This window comes from Cebus imitator, unplaced genomic scaffold (genome assembly GCF_001604975.1).
Source record: "Cebus imitator isolate Cc_AM_T3 unplaced genomic scaffold, Cebus_imitator-1.0 Scaffold184, whole genome shotgun sequence".
Taxonomy (NCBI): Eukaryota; Metazoa; Chordata; class Mammalia; order Primates; family Cebidae; genus Cebus; species Cebus imitator.
Window position 1 is genome coordinate 4,058,875 of NW_016107499.1, and position 16,917 is coordinate 4,075,791.

Consider the following 16,917-nt stretch of genomic DNA (forward strand, 5'->3'; position numbering starts at 1 on the left):
AAAAAAAAAAAAAAAAAAAAAAAAAAAAAAAAAAAAAAAAAAAAAAAAAAAAAAAAAAAGAAAGAAAATATCAGAAAATACCTTGTGAGAAATGAAAGTAAAAACACCACATATGAAATCATATGGAACATAGTAAAAGCAGTATTTAGAGATACATTTTAACTGTACACATCTGAACTTTTAAAAAGAAGAAAAATCTTAAATTTTTAACCTAACTTTACATCTTAAAGAAAAAGAAAAAATTAGTATGAAGCATGGAAAATGACAATCTGTCAAACAGATAATTGATGTTCATGAAGTAGGAAGTGAGCAATAAGGACAAATATACGGAGTAATTTTAAAAAATTAACTTTTTTAAGTAATAAATTTGTTAATCACAGGGTATATCATATCACAGTATGAGTTTAAAATATATTAAAACCTTTGGTTAATAAAACACATTATTAAGAGAGTGAAATAATGACTCATTTGTAAAGTGAGATAACGTACTGTGAAGTATGTATCTTGTAAGAGATTTATATCAAAACATTAAAAACCTGTAAGTCTACAACAAAAAAACAAAACAACCCAATTAAAAACAGGCAAAAAACTTGAATAGGCATTTTGCTAAACATATGCACATGGATAATGAGCACATGAAAAGTTGTTCAAAACCATTAATTATTAGGCCATCACAAATCAAAATCACAATGACATGTCATGTCAGCATGTAAAAATGATGCAGCTGCTGTGGAAGAAGACAGTTTGATGATACCTTAAAATGTTAAACAGAATTACTATATGAGCTAGCAATTTAATTTAGTATCCAAATGCTAATGTTTATAGCAGAATTATTCACAATGGCCAAAAGGAGGAAATAACCCAAATGTGTCTATCATCAGATGAATTGATAAACAAAATGTGGCATGGATGCATACTATGGAATATAATTGAGCCATAAGAATGAAGTTCTGATACATGTCACAATAAGGATAAAGCTTTTAAATATCATGCAAAGTGAAATTAGCCAGACACAAAAGAGTAAATGTTGTTTGATTCCTCTTATATAAAATATTTAGAACAGGGACATTCCTATAGACAAAATTTGGGTTAGAGTTTTTGGGGGTGGAGTAAGAAAAAAATATAGGGAGTTGTTGCTTAATGACAGAGGTTCTGTTTGGAGTGATGAAAATTTTTGAAAATAGTAGTGATTCCTGCACAAAAATGTAAATACAATTAATGCCACTAAATTGTCCACTTCAGAGGTTAAAATGGCAAATTTCATATTATATTTTACCATAATAAAAATGTAAAAAACATGAATTATAATTTAATTTTTATGTAGCATTTTTATTTGTAGAATTTTCTACACTCTTATTTTTTGTATATTTTTCTGATCTAAGATAGCGTAAATTTTTAAATTTTTCTTCAAATATAGTATTAAAAGGTGGTTTGTAATATGGAGTAAGATACCAAGACCATGAAAATGTTTTGGCCTATTTGAAGAAATAGACTCCTGGTTAAAATTTTCAAGAAAAATATCTGATTTTCTAACCAATTTCTGATGTTTAAATGAGAGAACCCTGTATTAATGGGAATTTGTTGACTCTGGGATGAAGAAATCTTCCTCCACTGAGGGTTTATTAAAATTTATGTTAGTAATTCAGGCACCTTTGGGTATTTGAAAAAGTAATGAAGATTTACTTGTATTTGGGGTGTGTGTGTGTATATATGCACCTATTTATTTTAATCCCATCCTTGCACCATTTACATATGGATATTATCTTCCTGTTGATAACTGAGTTTTTGTGGGGAAATAGGGGAGGGACGGTGGGGGGTGGGGAGCTGGGGGGGGATAGCAGGGGGAGAAATGCCAGATGTAGGTGATGGGGAGGAAGGCAGCAAATCACACTGCCACGTGTGTTTCTATGCAACAATTTTGCATGTTCTTCACATGTACCCCAAAACCTAAAATACAATAAAATAAAAAAAAAAAAAAAAAAGAAATAGCACAGTTTATGTCTGTGTTTTGATGTAATTATATACCTCCATTGCATTCTCATACTGACTTTCCCGTCGCATACATCTCATTCCTATGTTTGATGAATATTGTTTTGGAGGCAGAGGCAGAGCTAGAATGGTATGCCAAGTATATTTTATTATTGAATGTTTTAAATGTGTTACTTCGATTATAATAAATTATTTTTAAATTTCATTTTTAATATACATTTTTATATAATTTTATTTTTCTAACACATTTATTTATAATTTATATTTACTAAATTATATTTACTAAATAATTTATCGCAATCATATATCAAGGTAGTAACAAATAATTTAACACTAAAAATTATATTACTTTCAAATGTTATGACCAGTTTCTTGGTTTCAGCCAGTTATTTCTAGTATAAATTATTAAATATTCTCAAGAACTTTGATGATGTCAGTTATAGTTTACAGTATGAATTATGGCTTTTTCTCTTTACTTAATTCCCTTTAATTTTGCTTTGTATTACCTTCAAGCCACACAAGAATTCCTCAGTCCTCCCCTCAATTGGATGGAGAGGATGCTTGTTTCTCACTGCAGTTTTTATCTGGAAAAAATGATACATACGTATTAATATACTATTTGTGAGGTTACATTGAGTCAAAAGCAGAAAGCATGCTTTACAAAATTTTTTCTGATGGATCAATAACAAGGTAGGTAAGTTATCTTCTACATTTTTTCCATGTACTAAATATCATGGGTAGTTCTATCCTCATGCTCAAGCTGCTTTTCTACTTGCTAGTATTGGATACTTCTTGCCAGGCTCTTCAAATTGTGCTGTAACCTGGAAGAAACCTTCCTATTCTGCACAAACCCTGAATAGCCCTGATAGTTTAAACCTCACCTAATTATTCTTTATCAGTTAGAAACTAGAGGGGCGGAGGATTGAGAGAGGAACACTATAAAATTCAAAACCAATGATGCATTGGCTGAAAAATCCTGACATGAATTATGAGAGCAAAGAAACCACAGCTGGTTTTGCAGATGCAGTCCAGGCGGGCCTTGGCAGATGATATTGAACTGTATAAATTGTAGCTCTAATATTTTCTGGGCTACGGCTGATATCGTAGGTTCAGCTAAAGTAGTATAATACTAGGAGGCATCATTACTTTCCAATTAAGATTCACTTTAAAACAGGTAGATCTTCAATCTGAATTGTTTTTCAAATACAGCTCATGTCCACAGGCTTTAAAGTGTGCACTAATACATATCAGTTGTGCACAATTTATGGAGCCATTAGTAATAAGATTTATAGGAATGCTATAATTCAAAACTCTGAAAATAAAAGAATTGCACATTATTTATACAGATACTCTGCCACCATGATAATTTCCTACTTTTTGAATGTCAGCTGCACAGAGTGACTTCATTTCAAAGAGCACTTTATGAAAATAAAAAAAACAAAGAGTAACTTTAAAGTTGAAACACTGACAAATAATATCTTAGCCAGGTGATCAAGGTTAATATCAACAGTGGTAAGCCCTTTTGATAGTTTGTAGCATTGATGTGAAAAGAGTGTCACTCTATCTCTGTGGTCTTCCTCCCCAAAATGCATATCCCCAGTTTTCTCAGGAGACAAGCATCAAGCAAAAGCCAAGTGAAGGACATAGTACAAAATACCTGATCACTACTTCTTTAAATTGTAAGGTGATCAAAATCAAGGAAAATGTGAGTAGCAGTCACAGCCAAGAAGAGCCTGTGGAGACTTGACTACTCAATACAACACTATATCCTAACATCATTTTGGACCTCATGATATCCTTGAAAAAACTCTGGAAGAGAAAAAGAATATTAAATACAATCTAAGGAAATATGAATGAGTTGTGAAATGGATTTAATACCATATCAGTATGGGTTCAATAATTATGACAAGTATACATAAGATAGGGAAACAGTGTGAAATATGTAGGAGCTCTTTGTACTATTTTCACAATTTTTCTGTAAGTAGAAAACTATTCTAAAAGAAAACTATTTTTTAAAAGCATTGTTATATTATAAATGACACAAAACATGTGGATTCGGATTCAGCAGATGTGGGTTGGAACCGGAAATCCTGCATTTCTAATAAGCTTATGGTGCTCTTCATGTTGCTCGTGCTGCTGGCATGGGTCTCATGTAGTGGCAGTCATAGAGTGGCCTCCAGGTCAGGAGAATGGATAAACTCTTCTTATCCATATTATTGATTCTTGTTCCCTGGCCAACCCAAAATACTACCTTAAACTTTCCATTGCCAAGAGAATGGGCATCATCTGGAACTTGTTAGAAATGCAAGTCATTTCATGTCAGATCTGTTGAATTAGAAAGTCTAGGATTGGGACCCAACAGTATATGTTATAGCAAGCCCTCCAGAGGTGGTGATGCATGCAAATACATAAGGAAAATGAATCTAAAATCCAGCAGTAGTATGTTATTCTTTCCCCCTCTTCTGTTTGAGTGAGAGTAGAAGATAAGTTGGAGGTAGGGGTGTGTGTTTGAATGGTTAATTCACTGAATAAATTGTTACATAAAATTTACCTCTTTATCTGGAGACTGAATTTAATTTTAAAGAAATGGATTTATGCAATTTGTCCAAGGATGTTAGTCGCTGCTTATGCAAGCTTTCCATGGCTGTTCAATGACAGAAAGAAGGCTGATTTATATCCAACATTAAAAAAAGCATAAATACTAATGTATCAATCATTTGTATCTCCCCAAAGAAGTACAAATTATATTTTACGAATTAAAAATAAATTACTACGGATTCCTGATCAGTTCAGAAACTGGATTCCTTATTCTAGCTCAGTCATATAGAAATTTAAATGTATCTTTTTAATTGAATTTTTTGTTTAGTTACTAGATACATAATAATGTAATTTTTGTAAATATATAGTATAATAGCTTTTAATTTCATTTTTGTTTTTCTTGTATGGATAACCTATTCTCTCTATTCTTATGTATTTTTGCTTAATATTATGTTTAATAATTCATGTTGATATGTCCACAAATATATTGGAATTTCATAAAAAATTCTTGTACAAGTACTGCACGACATTTCTATTCTTCAGAGGATTGTTCTTTTCTAATGTTTTAATTACAAATGATAAATATATTGTACAAGTCTACTTTTGTACAAGGGTGATGATTTCTATGGGGCATATAACCAGGAACAGAAATGCTGGACCAAAAGTTATGACAATATTTTACTTTCCTAGATATTGCCCCAATTTTCTCTCAGTGCATATTTTAATTGATTTCTCCCTTACCAATTTTTGAGGTATCCTATTCCACATATTCACACATCTGATTTCATCCAACTATTTAATTTCAGCCAATCACATGGAATTGAGGTTACCACATACATTTCCAAAGCATATTAACTTGATATTATGAGGTTGACTATATGTTCAAACATTTCCTGACTTTTCAACTTCTGATCTATCAATTATTTCATCATATTGATTGTTGATTCCTCTTTGAGCATACATATATATATATATATATATATATATATGAACATTTATATTCTAACTCTTAATCTGCATGAATGTGTGTACTGCAAATATATTGTGCAGGCTGTGGCATGTATTTTCAGTTTTTGTTGTCTTTTGAGAAACAGGAGATTTTGTTTAGTTAACTTCATTACTTTTACAGTTCATACTTTTTTCCTTTTTCCTTACTCCTTTCTGTGTTTAGGTTGGCAATAAGACTTTTCCCATATAGTTTTCAATTAGGTTTGTAAGGCAGAAGTAAAGCTATTAAGCTATGACTGTTAGTCCAAGTAAGCAGATACTTGCACATCTTGTAGTTTATCTGGAGGTGCACCTGACTGGTATAAAGCAAAAGTCAAAGGTTTTAGTTCTGTCCTCCACTGCTCATCAGATCTCCCACTTCAGCTTCCTGGGATAAGTGCATGTGCAGATAGATCGAGCTCGAGGAGTATGTATTTCTCCTGCGGATCATCTGTCATATCAAAGGTAGAGACAGTGAGAAACAGATTTTTATTTGTCTTTAAGTGTTCTGATATTACTCTTCTCACTTCACATATATCTTTCCTTCTTGACTGTCAGCCACCATACAGTGACTCCAAGTCCACTACCAGACTTGAAGACAATCATCTTCCATAGACTTCTTCACTAGCACCAGTGTGGTGTTCCTGGTTAATGGTGTCTTTTATATTCTAATCAATTCTTTTTAGCTCTTTAGCATCTTAGCTTTTCAAAAAACATGAAAGATTTAATCTCCAAAAGAAACTTTTCTTATCCATATTATTCACATTGATTATTGTTCCCTAGCCAACCCAAAACACTACCTTTAACTTTCCAAGTAATGTGGCTTTACACACGTAGATTTTTAATACACAGATTATTCAATGTAGAATTTGTATTTTTGCATGAAATAAGGCATTGAGACTTGGTTTTCTTTTAAGTTCTATAAGAAAACAATTAACCCAGCATCACAATTAAATAGGTCATCAAATGGTAATATACCTATGTCTTTCTCTATTACTTTTCATTGTTAATTTATATGCCTGGAACTATTCTACATTGTCTTAAACATTTTGTAATTTGTAATGATAATGTATGTTAATATTCAATAGCGTATATCATGCTACCTTATTCTTCTTCAAGAACATCTTGGTTTTGTTTTTTACATTTTGCTGCAATACATATATGTATGATACTTATGCCTTACGATACTGTCTTCCTACAACTATGTAATACACATGGTATGTAGCTCAGTTCATTTAGATCTTTGTGTTTGTATCTACATGATTTATTTATTTCTGTGTATAAATGTCCTTTTTTATTTTAAATGACATATTTTCATATTTTCTGTTACTTTTTTCTCTACCTTAAAAGAATAATTTAGCAAAGGTGTATCTTCCGTTCAAATTCAAAATTTCCTTAAGGTGGTTGTTCAATGACCTATATTGTTGAATTGGTTAGAAAGTTAGAAATTCCAATTTAATTCTTACTCTAAGCTAAATTTAGTATATAATCATCCTTCATTTATACAGCACATATGCTTGTTATATATCAGTTGACTCTGTTTTCTGGAATTCCAACTGGTGCAGAATTCAACCAGGCCAAGTTAACGTAAATGTTTACCCTTTTTAACATCTCAATAATGAAAATGACATATAGACATCAATATTTCCCTGTTGAGACAGAGATGGTAACAAGCCAAGTCTCTTCTAACTCTAAGAAGGATTTTACTCAGATTTTCCAACCCCAAATAGGTAATTATATAGTAATAAAGAGGTCAATTCATCAAGAAGTTATCCAGTTGTAAATACACACACACACACCCCTAACATCAGAACACCTAAAATATTAATAGAAAGGAGGGACAGGGTACAATTCAATCATAGTAGGGGACTTCAGTACCCAGAGAAAGATTTTCAGAGATAAGATAATGAGGGAACATCATATTTAAACTACACTATAGGCCGGGCGCGGTGGCTCACGCCTGTAATCCCAGTACTTTGGGAGGCCCAGGTGGGTGGATCACGAGGTCAAGAGATCGAGACNGGAGGATCACCTGAGCCCAGGGAGGTCAAGGCTGCAGTGAGCTATGACAGCACCACTACACTCCGGCCTGGGCAGCAGAGTGACAGAGACTCCATGAGAAAAACAACAAAAATTGGGTAAATCATTATCCTGTTTTTACTAATCTTTCTTAAATGTATGCATAGCTCACATTTATTTCCTTGTTTACCATTAGAAGAATTTTGGTCTTTATTTAGAAGTTTAAAGGTATGCCCAGGTGTGGTGGCTCATGCCTGTAATCCCAGCACTCTGGGAGGCTGAGGCAGGTGGATCACCTGAGGTCAGGAGTTTGAGACCAGCCTGATCAACTTGGAGGAACCCTCTCTCTACTAAAAATACAAAAAATTAGCCAGGCATGGTGGCGGGTGCCTGTAGTCCTAGCTACTCAGGAGGCTGAGGCTGAAAAATCGCTTGAACCTGGGAAGCGAAGGTTGCAATGAGCCGAGATTGCGCCATTGCACTACAGACAAGAAGAGTGAAACGCCATCTCAAAAAAAAAAAAAAAAAAAACTACACTATAGAACAAATGGACATGATAAACAAATACAGAACATTCAATCAAGAGCAGAAGAATACAAATCTCAAGCACACACAAAATATTCTCCAGGAGAGATCATAGGTAAGAAAATAAGTCTTAACAAATTCAAGAAGATTGAAATTATATCTAGTATTTTTTTTAAAACCACAATGTTACAAAACTAGAAATCAATAACAGGAATTTTGGTGAATTCACAAATTCATAAAAATTAAACAACATGCTCCTGAACAACCAATGTATCAATGAATAAATTAAAAGAGAAATTTAAAATATCTTAAAAGTAATGAAAATGGAAATACAACATACCAAAACTTATGGGATGCAGAAAAAGCAGTTCAAAGAGGGACATTTACAGCAATAAACATGTACCTCAGAGATTCCAAACCCAGATAGGTAATTATATAGTGATAAAGAAGTCAATTTGTCAAGAAGTTATCCAGTTGTACATATATATGCACCTAACATCAGAACACCTAAAAATATAAATGAAATATTAATAGGAGAGAGAGAGTACAATTCAATAATAGTAGGGGACTTCAATACCCAGAGACAGATTTTCAGGGAGAATATCTTACACAGAGATGAAAGATTGTAAACAAACAACTTTTTAAATAAACTATAAAAAGTACAAAATTGGCATAATTTAAAAAATCATAAATATCAAAGTAGAAATAATTAAAACAGATACTAGAAAAACAGCAGAAAATATCAATGAAATTAAGAAATGGTTTTTTAAAAAGGTAAACAAAATCAAAAATAGTTTAGCTAAACTAAGAATGAAAAAAAGAAGACTTAAACAAAACCAGGAATGAAAGAGGTGACATTATATACCATAGAAATACAAAAGATTATGAGACTATTATGAGTAACTAAATGCCAAAAAATTGGGTAATCTAGAGAAAATGGATAAATTTCTTGACACATACAACCTAACAAGACTGAACTGAAAAGAAATAGAAAATCTGAACAGAAACTATCAAGAAAAGATTTAATCAGTAATAAAAAGATCTCTCATTAAAAAAAATAGCCCAGGATCCAATTACTTCACTGCTGAATTTTACCAAAAGCTAAAGAAGAACTAATACCAATCATTCTCAATCTCTTTTAAAAAATTGAAGCGGGAATAATTTAAAACTTTTTTACAAAGCCAGAATTATCCTAATATCAAAACCAGACATGGACATTACAAGAAATAAAAGTACAGGCCAATATCCCTAAAATGGATGAAAATTTCCTCAACAAAACACTAGCAAACCAAATTTAACAGCACATTAAAAGGATCATTCACCATGACCACATGGGATTTAACCCAGTGATGCAAAGATATTTTAACATAACCAAATCTATAAATGGGATATACCATATTAACAAAATGAAATATAAAAATCATATGATCATCTTAATAGATGCAGAGAAAGAATTTGACAAAATTTACCATTATTTCACGGTAAGAGGATATATATTAGGTATAGAAGAAACATACCTCAACATAACAAAGGTCATCTTGAAGAAACTCACAGGTAACATGAACCTGGTGAAAAGCTGAAAGTGTTTCCTCTAAGACCAGGAACAAGACAGAGATGCCTACTCTGCCAATTCTGTTTGACATAGTAATAGAAGTCCTAGTCAAATAAATCAGGAAAGTAAAAGAAATAAATGGCATTAAATTGGAAAGGAAAAAGTTAAATAGTCCTTGTTTTCAGGTGACATAATTACATATAAAATACACTAAAAATTCCACTAAAAAAATTTTAGAACTAAAACACAAATCTGGCAAAATTGCAGGATAAACATTAACATCCCCAAATCAGTAATGTTTCTATAAACTAACAACAAACTACCCCTCCCCCCAAAACAATGAAATAATCAATACCAGTTAAAATAGCTATGAAAAAATAAATAACATACTTAGGAAAAAACAATCAAAAAAGTGAAAGACCTGTATACTGAAAACTATAAAACATAAGTGAACAAAACTGAAGAAGACTCAGATAAATGGGAAGTTATCCCACATTAATGGATTGGTATATTGTAAAAGTGTCTATAGTGCCCCAAAGGATCTACAAATGGAATTCAAACCCTATTAATATTCCAATGTCATTTTTCACAGAAATTGAATAAATATCCCCAAATTCATATGAAACCATGAGAGACTATAAATAGCAATCTTCAGTGAAATAAGCAAAGCAGGAACATCACACTACCTGACTTCAAAATATATTACAAAGCTACAGAAACCAAAATAGCCTGGTAGTGGCATAAAAAGAGACACATAAACCAATGGAACAGAATAGAAACTGCAGAAATAAATTCATAAATTTATGATCAACTGATTTACAATACATTGATGAGAACACACAATAGAGAAAGAACAATATCTTCAATAAATGTTGCTACCGCTGGATACTCACATGTGAAAGACTACTACTAGACATTCTTTTCACATCATAAACAAAACTCTACTCAAAATGCCTTAAAGGCTTAAACATAAGACCTAAAATTGTAAAACTACTAGAAGAAAACAAAAGGAAAAACTGCATGCAATTGATCTGAGCAATGATATTTTTGAATAGGAAACAAAACTCACAAGCAAAGAAAGCGAAAATAGACAAATGAGTTTGCATCAACCGAAAAAGCTTCTGCACAACCAACATAACAGTCAAAAGAGTGAAGAGACAATGCACAGAATGAGAGAAAATATTTGCACAACATACTTTTGATAAGGTGTATATTTAAAATATACACCAAACTCAATAGTAAGAGAACAACCTGATTTTAAAACTAGGCAAAAGATGTGACTAGATATGTCTCAAAAGAACACATATTAATCACTCACAGATATAGGAAGAAATCCTCAACATCTTTAGTCATCAGGTAAAATGCAAATTAAATCCCCAATGAGAAATCACCTCAGAACTGTTAAAATGGCAATGATAGATAGATAGATGATAGATAGATAGATAGATGATAGATAGATAAATGTTAGTGAGGATGTAGAGAAAAGCAAACCCTTGATCAACGTTGGTGGGAATGTAAATTAGTACGTCCATTTTGGAAAATACTATGGGGGTTACTAGAAAACTAAAAGTATCACTACTATATGATCCAGCAATCTCACTACCAGTTATGTATCTAAGGGAAATGAATTTAGTATATTGAAGATATCTTCACTCCCATATGTACTGCAGTATTATTTTTAACAGCAAAGATATGGAATCAATTTAACTGTCTATCAATGAATGAAGAAAACATGGTATACATACATAATGGGATACTGTTCAGTCATAAAAATAAAATCCTGTTATTTGTGACAACATGGATAAACCTTGAGGACATTATATCAAGTGAAATAAACCAGGCCCAGGATGATAAATGCAAATCCCCAAATATATGAGGAATTTTAAAAGTTAAACTTAGAAGTAGAAAGAAGAATGATGGTTATGAGAGGCTGTTGGTGGGAACAGGGCATGATACAAGAACTGTAATTTTTGTAGACACCAGATGAGTGTCCTTTTCTCTACTTTTTCTTTGTTCTCTACTTTTTCTTCCCAAATGAGAAGCACATGAGGAAACATTTCCTACTTTCTCATGTGCAAAAATCAGATACAATGCAAAAGACAGGAGGAATAAGTGGTATACAACATTTCTAAAGTTCACTTAAGTCATAAAGCAAAATTCAAACCATTTCCATCAACTTAATTTTGGATTAATTTCAGTTATTATTGGTTATATGCAGTTCTGAATAAAAGGGAGTTTTAAAACATACACATATGCAATTACTTAGTATAATTCAAATGAAATTCATACACCATTTAACTTCAAATTAAGTATGTGGAATATTATACTTAAAAGACACATAAGCCATTAAGAAAAAAACCTGAAACAAATATGAGAAAACATATTTATGCTAATTTTATGCTCTAAATTCCATAATAGTCATAGCAAGAACCACTAAAAACTTTATGACCATTTTTTAAACTAAATATTGTACCTTAAAAAGAATGTTTCATAAACAATTTGTTTTGTATGCATATTTCCAAGCTCATATTTCAAACAAGTTCCTTACTCATGGATACAGGCAATATTGTATAGCTTCTTGCTGACCGTTCCTGCAGTAATTCAGAAGCTTCAGCTCCTACAGTACAGCTGTGAAGTCAGTAGGGAGTCATTTAGTTATTTGTGACTTTACACATCTGTCAGCTAAATCCAAGCATCAAATGCAAAACTGAACACATGGGGATATTATGGGGATTGAGTCTCTCCCTGAAAGATATTGGATCTGTATACCTACAAAAGATCCATAAATGATTCTTAACATAAAAAATATCTATTTCTTTTTTACTAATGCTTATGCTATACTAGGTCTGTGAAGTTTTTAAACAGAAGGAGGCCCTGTAATCATGAAAAAACTGAAAATGGATCATACAGATTACTTTGGCATCTTTAGAAAATGTGAGATTTCTGAGCAATGCATGGCATCAGAATGAATACCACTTCTTAATTGGAAATATTTTACAGTACCAGAGGAAATAAAATTAGATTGAAAATTATTCAGATCCATATGAATTTTAGTGGAAGACTTCAAAATAAACTGAGCATCTCAGAGGTCTGCATGTATGTAAAACACAAAAACATACCTCACTGATTGCACAGAATAACTTGTTACTGTAATTCTTGCAGTATATTTCAATTTCTGAGAGAACAGTTAATTGCAAAACTTAACAGAAGCTTTCAGTCACAGATACTGTGAAATTTTGTTTTGTGTATAATTAAGAAAAAAGTATGGATCATTTATTCTCTGTGTGATACTGTTTCATCACTTTCAGTTTATAATCAGCTAGAAATTTAAAGGATGCCTGGCTTCCAAATCTAAAATGTACATTTTTAAACAGTTTTGAGATATTGATTCTTCTTACCTTTTTGAATGTTTTTTTTACTTCCATTTCCTAGCATCATATAGTATAAAGGATCATGGGCCAGAAAAACTTAATTAGCCTTCTAGCCTTCCACTTATGAAATTTGTGCTTACATTAGTAACTTACCATTCAAGAATCAATTTCTTCATCTGAATTTCAAAAGTAATGACAAGAGCTCTTAAAATTCAAGTAACTGGTAAACAAGAAAACATACCCATATATGTTTACCCTGTTGATAATAAAACAGCAGGTCTCCTACTCTCTCTAGTTAATATTAGCACAATTAGTGTTAATATATTAAGATCCTTTCCATGATCAGACCATATGTCATACTGAGATGTAAATATCAATTACCCTTTACTCCAATCTAAAATACTCAATATTCAGGAGACTGAATTTTTGCATCCTCACAAAATTCATATGTTGAAATCTAACCCCTAATATGAAGGTATTTAGATGTGAGGTCTTTGGAAGGTGATTATATCATGAGGACGGAGCTGTCATAAATGGGATTAATTATCTTATGAAAGAGACTCCAGAGAGCTCCCTTGTCCCTTCTTCCATATGAGGAACATATTGAGAAAAGATTCTGTGAACCAGGAAGCAGTCCTTCACCAGATATGAAATTTGCCAGAGCCTTGATGCTGGACTTCCCAACCTCTAAAACTGTGATAAATAAAATTATTGTTGCTTGTATACCACCTAGTCTGTGGCATTCTCTTGTAACTACTCAAAGCACTCAGATACCACCAATAACAATGCAGGAATTCTACACATGTATTTTTAAAAATCTTACTAAAGGAAACGCCAAGTTTAAAAAGAAATCATTTAAAGATGGTACTTAGGAGAGATCTTGAAACAATAATACATCTATTCATAAATATTTTTTTTGTTATCAAATTTTTTTAAGGAACATCTTGACTCCAATCCAACCCATTGTTTTTGTAGACAGATTGAATTTTGCTGCACACTTCTCTATGCAAAACAGTACTTCCAGTTTGGTGAGGATAGTTCTGAACCATCTTCCATTTTGAAATAAAAAGAAAAAAATAAATGGAGTGTAGTAACTGACCCAATAGATTAGCAACTCTCACAATTTTCTACTATTGAGTTGAAATCCCATTATCAATATTTATGGGATAGGGAAGCCATCCTGATACTACCTCCATATTTAGAAACCCCAAGAAAAAACATTTTTTTCTATGTATTTTAACCTAGAGAAATTAAAATCAAAATAAGAATATCATGATTTAAAACAGAAAGACTTGAATAGAAACAGAACTTATCCACCAAGTTAGAACCTTAGAATCTGAAATAGTTTAACTGAAAGGTCAAAATCTGCTCTTCCATCTTCTAATCAGAGATTTCAGGCAGATGCAAGTATCTAGGTCAAATTACCTTACAAAACTTGGGGCAAGTATTATGCTCATCTATGTAGGTTTACTAGATATTAGTGCTCAATATATAGTAAGGTCCAGCATACAGATGTTCTGAGCTTGAAACTGGAGTTTATGGAGGTGTAGAAGTAAATAGGTTTAAGGTTGAGTATCTTCAAATCGATATAGTGACTGAAGATATTAATTTGTAGATCCATTGCCTTTGCCTGATTTCATAATTTCAATGAATATTATGTTTAAACAGGGTGTAATGCCCCGTCCATTTTAAGGAGATAATTGGCTGTCTGCTCATACCTCAGTTCCAATTGGCCAATCTATTAGGAAACAGAAATTGTTCAAGGCAACCACAATACTAAACATCAAACAATACAAAATTCCAGAGTTATAATTCTTAACTCTGATTAAAGAAATGGTTGTAGCAAATGCTTTTATTCTCAGTAACTCTTTTTTTTTAACTGACTTCTGACTACTATGCTAACCTGATACTTTTATGCTAGAAGATATTTGATAGAGCTAGTTATAATCCATTTGAAGACTGTTAATAGGTTGTTATCAGGCATGGTCAAAAAGACTCTCATCAATAAGGCAAAGTCATCTGATATTTTTAAGAGTAGAAATACTGATCATGTTCTGTGCAATGTTAGAGAGGTATTAATCAGGAGAGGGCAACTCAAAGAAGTTTATTTGCAAAGTAGCAGTATTGTATTCAAAAATCTCTAAGAGAAAAAGCTGGCAAAAGGAACTGCCCATACACAAGCGGGTTACTTTACTGTCATTGAGGCCAAATATAGGGGCTGTAGATCGGTCAGGGTGGTGGGAAAAATTACAGGAAAGATGCAAACCTTATTGGATGGCTGAGGGGTTTTGCAAAAGCTTCCGGAAAGGGTTATGGCTGGAGCCAGTCTAATCCTCTTACCATGAGCTAAAGGCAGAGAGCAGCTAGCAAGGAGTGTAAAGAAATTTATCTAGATAAGTTTGTTTACCAATTTCTCCAGAAACCAACCTTTGATCATCTGTGCGCTTGACTGCCCCCTACTGAAGGGTAGACAATGTTATACCCACAAAGTGGTGTTTGCTCCAGGCCTTTGTCATTAAATCTCTTTGGAATAAATATCAGAGTCTCTGGTTTATCAGGGCATACTTTCTTCTCAGCTTAGCCGTGGGGTCCCTTAGCCTGGCTCACAGGCAAAATACCTGTGTCTGTGTACTCTGTTCATCCGTTGCTCAGCCAGAATCTGCTGGACAGATTCAGCAAGGGGCAACCCTTACTATGTGGTCTGAACCTTATGTTTCTTTGTCAGTAGAAACAAAAGCTGCCCATTTAACTGACAGGAATGCCTGAATTAAGAGTCACTAAGTGGCTGGCTGAGAGGATAAGCTGGAAACAATTTCACACTGTGTCCTCAACTTATACAGGTTTCACTGAAAGCCTTCCATAATCTTAAATTACACTTTCTTTTTTTCAGAAACACAATGTGTGATCATAGAATTGTACTACTATGTGGAAGACAGGCATTAAAGTGTTTCCTTTCCTAAAAGATTGTGAACTATAACTTGGGAATGATCATAAGAGAAACTGAATTATTTCAGGAAACATCATCTTTTGGTCCTGTAGTCCTAAGACGATTGTAAAGATCTCTCTAAGGGCCACTCTTGGTTAATTGGTGGCATTTCTGTAGGGATAACTATATTTATACTGTGTATTTTGTGGGAAGCAATCCCTGCAATGGAAGTCATGCAAATGGACTTTAAATGCTGTAATGAACAAACTAAATATATTTGGTTCCGTCTCTGTCACAAAAATAGAACAGATAATAAAGTGGCATATTCAAAAAACTATCCAGAAGTAAAGACAGTATAGAAAGAAAAAGTGGATATTTTGAGGAGAAAATTTTCAGTGGGACTCTCTCCTGTCTGCTGTTTGCAAGGAAGGCACCAACTACATTTTGTTCTGAGAAATCTTTTTAAGACTGTTCGTGTAGGGAACTGCCTTGGATGATAGTGTCTTTCTCAGGAACAAAGAAAACATTTGCTTGCAGCTCAGAAGATAACAGATCACCTATCCTTTTGGAATAAAGAGCAGAAATATTTACACATCAAGATTCAGATTGCCTAAAATCAGAATTCCTTTTATATAAAAACTCCCTCTGCATCAGCATATGTCAACTGGCTCTCCTTCCATCATTCCATGGGAATTGGAACTCAGGGAATGAATACAGTCCCTGATACTCAGGTATTTGTCCTCACTAAGATTAAGAATATTTCCTTCTGTCTCTGACCAAGGAATCTTATATCTTTTACTAGGATCCATGAAATTTTGACAGGCAAAATTTTTGTTTGTTGCAAATAGTGCAAAATTTCAGACTGTTCCCAGATCTGTACAGCTAAAAATTCCATCTGGATAATTCAGAAAAAGAAATGGCACCCTTCCACCATGACATACCATTGTCTCAACTGACCAGTATACGACTACAGCTACCATTTAGTTCATGGTTTATAGGCTATGAGTGAA

The 16,917-nt window shown here is 32.8% G+C and overlaps 1 long non-coding RNA gene across 1 annotated transcript in view; it reads right to left on the minus strand.

The window, feature by feature from the left end:
• LOC108316226 overlaps nt 1-5,959 on the minus strand; it is a 26,345-nt gene extending 20,386 nt beyond the window's left edge. The window contains exons 1-2 of the long non-coding RNA XR_001830244.2: nt 5,828-5,959; nt 2,496-2,573 (exon numbers count right to left, since the gene is read on the minus strand). This is a non-coding gene — a long non-coding RNA (uncharacterized LOC108316226). The remainder of the gene's footprint in view (nt 1-2,495; nt 2,574-5,827) is intronic.
• Between the last annotated feature and the right edge of the window lie 10,958 nt (nt 5,960-16,917).